Genomic DNA, 4148 nt, shown 5'->3' with positions numbered 1-4148 from the left:
CTCCCCTGAGCCTGGGGACAGCAGCTGCTCGCCGTGTCCCCACGGCGTGGGTGGGCAGGTGGTCGGGGGCGTGGAATGGTTGAATGAAGGTGAGCAAGGGGAGGCGACGCTTCTCAAACTGGCTTTGTCCTGTAACTTAGAAAATCCGCCCCCCCCCCATGTGTCAGGGCCACCTGTCCTCTGCCTTCCCCGGCCTCTGCCGGCGCCCCCCATCTCTGGTGATAGCAGGGCCCAGCCCACCGCCAGGGCTTGACAATGGTCCAGGACACTGAGAATGCAGCGCTTTGTCCCTCGCCCTGGCACTTCAAGGTGCCGGTGGCACTCACTCACGGGTCTTTAGCTTTAGCAGTTCCTGGCGTGGGCATGAGACGGTGCAGGAACCCGGGTCTCTGCCCGTCCTTAGAAGTTATTGCCTAGAGGGAAGGGGGGGAGGTTAAGTGCAGAAAAATGTGAATGCTCAAGGAGGGAGACGTGGGGGACGTCAATAACATGCAAGGGGACACCTGCCTGACCTTCAGGATACAAGAGGGACTTTCTAGAGGAAGCAGAGTCATCTAATGGACAAATAGGGAGTGGAAACAACAGTGGCTTACACAAAGGCTTATTTCCCTGTCATGTGAAAGTCCAGAGGAAGGAATCCAGCAGTGTCATGGTGCCCTGTGGTGTCAGGGTCCAGGGGTCTACTATTTTGTTCGTGCTGCTGGGTGTGGCCCCTATTTCCATAGTTGCCTCATGGTTCAAGATGACTCTGTTAGCTCCAGCCATCACATTCCACCTTCCTGCATGGTATGAGTGAGTGAAAGTGTCGTTGAATATAAATGCCAGCTAATCCATCTGTAGTGCCTTCTAATTTTTTCCCCCTCAAAACTGATATGCATAGCTCAGAAGGGTCTGTGGCAAAAACAAGGTCGTCGGCCCTGGCTCTCCTGACCTAAGTGAAATAGTTCATCTTAGTTTTCTGGCACCTACCGTCAATGCTAGTTCTTACATTAGGCTCAAAGTAAAATGCTTGCAAAACCAACAACAAGGTACCCCCAAGGAATTGCCAGGCACTGGGGGCAGCAGCTGAGTTGGCTTCTTCACTGCTCCCTTCTAGGATAGGCTGTGCTCTGAGCGGTGGCCACTGATTAGAGAGGGTGGCCACTTGATGCAAGGGGCATGAGTCCATAGGCTCTCTGGTGGCCTGTGAGGTGGCAAGCATGAGGAAGTTCTGTTCCATGGGGGTCTTGGATATGAGGTGTCCCCCCCAAACTCCCGTGCTAATGCGGGGACATCCAGAGATGCAAGGCTTAGGTGAGGAGAGCTCTGACCTGATCAGTCCATCCTAGTTCAGATGGATTGTGGGAAGGTGGGGAGTGGCTGGAGGTGAGTCCCACCGGAAGGTCTGCCCTGTGGCCCCTTCCTCTCTCTGCTTCCTGATGCCACGAGGTGGACAGGACCCCTCCACCATGCCCCTCCACCATGATGTTCTGCCTCACCTCGGGCCCAGTGCAAAGGACCCAGCTGACAGGGACTGAAACTCCAAAACCATGAGCCCAAATACACTTTCCCTCCTCTAAGTTGTTCTTGTAAGGATTTCAGTCACAGTGACACAAAGCTGGCTATCACAGAAATTGGTAGCAGAAGTGGGGTCGTTGCTGTAACTAACCAGACCATGGGATTCAAAAGCCTCTGGAGCAAGTATGCAGGAGGAGTTTGGAAAAGTGTGGTGGATGCAGGCTGGAAAACGGTTTGAATGTCGTAACGGGAGCTAGATGGGTGATCATGGTGGGAACCCAGCAGACCAGAAAGGAGACACGAACCCTCCTGAGGTTTCAGAGGGGAATGAGGACTCTATTAGGAACTGGACTAGAGGCCACCCATGTTACATTTTGGCAAAGAACTTCTCTACTCTTTGCCCATGTCCTGGGATTTTATGTGAAACTGAATTTAAAGATGATGGATTAATTAATCTGGTGGAGGCAATTTCAAGGCAGCACACAGTATTTAGGCAGTGACTTGGATTTTGCTGGTAGATTTTATCTGGGTGTAATGTGAGAATTGGGAACAGAAAGCAGAGCTAAAGAATTTTTAAAAACTTGTGGACTGGCTGAAAGAAAAATGTGTGTAAACCTGGGGCCAAGGAAGCTGTGATTGCTAAAGAGGTTATAGACACTAAAGAGATGCTGAGTACTTTGTACAAGAGGCCCTAGGGAAAAAGCCTTGCAGGCATCTCAGGAATTTGCAGGACCACACCCATTGCAGGATCAAGGTTGTAGAAGGGAAAACTCCTTTGAGACCTGATCATGGGGGCGCCCTGCCCCCATGGGCTAGAAAGTAACTGTGCTCAGCTTCCAGAGGCCACTACAGCCATGATCAGGATGCTGGAATTAAGGAGTCATGGAGGCTTCCACTGATATTTTCAAGGAAGGCCTGGGAGGCCAGGCAAAGTGAAGCAGGGTCAGAATCCCTGTGGGCTGCCTGGAGAGGGTGATGCAGGAAGCTCTGAAGGTGAGCTGAAGCTGGAACGGAGACCCCAGGAATTAAGAGAGGCCAGTAACATGGATTGTCTGCCAAGAAAGGTAGCTGGCTGTGGAGAGAGCCAGGCTAAAAGAGCCCATGTGCATTGCTACCCGCCAAGGGAGAGGGACCGCTCTCCTTTGGAGAGCACATCTTGCTGTCATCTGTGCTAGATGTTGTACAGAGTTACAGGACCTGTTTGCCTGGCTGGGTTTTGGTTTTGTTTTGGTCCCATCCCTTCTTTCTATGCCTCCATTCCTCCCTTTTGGAATGGAAATGTTGACTCTGTGCCACTGTATGTTGGACCTGTGTAACTTGCTTTTGATATTTTGAGCTTGAACTTTTGGGCAATGCTGAAATTGTTAAGACTACGGGACTTTTAGAGGTGAGCTAACTGCATTTTGCATTGTGAGATGGACATGAGCTTTTAAGGGCTAGGGGCTGAATGTTCTGGTTTGGATATGAGGTGTCCCATAAAAGCTCCTGTGAATGCAGGAATATGCTAAGGTGCAATGATCACAAGAACTGTACCCTAATCAGTCCACCTTAGTGGACTGAATGCAAGGTAACTGTAGGTAGGGGGACATGGCTGGAGAAGGTGGGTCAGTGGGGTATGACCTGGAAGGGTTCATCTTCCCCGAAGCCCCTTCTCTCTCTCTCTCTCTCTCCACTTTCTGGCTGCCATGAGCTGAGTGGCACTTCTCTGTCCCACCCTTCCGCCATTATGTTTTGCCTTACTTGAGTCCAAAGCAATGGACTCGGCCCATCATGGACTAAACCTCTGGAACTGGGAGCCCAAATAAACTTTTCCTCCCCTAAGTTGTTCTTGTCAGGTATCTGGGACACAGTGTCACAAAGTTGAATAACACTAGGGGCAAGATGATTATCTTAGCCAATCAGATTCATTTACTGTAGAATTTGAAAAAAAAACCAAAACAAAACACTTTTGAGGGAATTTACTGAAAGGGTGCTGACATAAAAAAGAAAGAACGCTGTCAAGTGGAGAAGGATAAGACCTGGGGTGATTTGGCGCTGGGTGCTACCACGGCCCCTGGATCCCATTTCCCACAAGCTGGTTGGAGTTGGTTTTTGAGTGAGCAAGAATGGTCTCAATCAATATCTAACTAGGTTTGGAATTTTAGGAGCATGGTGCCCTTGGGCTAAGCTCACAGCTGCTGAAAGGCAAAAGGAATGGCATTCGCCTGCAGGCCTGGTTGATATAAGCTGCACACAGCAGATAGCAGTAGCCTCAGAGACCTGCTGTGTCACCATGGGTCTTGTCAATGCTAGACAAGTGAGGATGCATAAAAGGCCCGCTGCGGTTTAAGAAGCACTAACCGCACAGAAGGGACTCTTGCAATCTAGGGGCTTGGAAAACGGGTTACTTTGGGGAAAACGGAAGCTGTTCCGAGGAGCCGGCCCGTCCTTTGTCCGGGGACACTTGGATCCATGGCCAGTCCTATAGCCAACTTATGGAAAGGAGTGCGCGGGGGCCCCGGGAGTCCGCGGACTGAGCCTAACCCACCCAAGGCCTTCCCTCGGTGCTGGGATTCCGCTGGTTCCGCCTCGGCGGCTCCTCCTGAGCAGCTCTGAGCAGACCTCCAAGAGTCCAGAACGGACACCCAGGGCCGAGGGAGAAGCCGCGGGCG

Source organism: Marmota marmota, unplaced genomic scaffold, assembly GCF_001458135.2.
Source record: "Marmota marmota marmota unplaced genomic scaffold, marMar, whole genome shotgun sequence".
Taxonomy (NCBI): Eukaryota; Metazoa; Chordata; class Mammalia; order Rodentia; family Sciuridae; genus Marmota; species Marmota marmota.
This window is presented reverse-complemented; position numbering follows the sequence as displayed.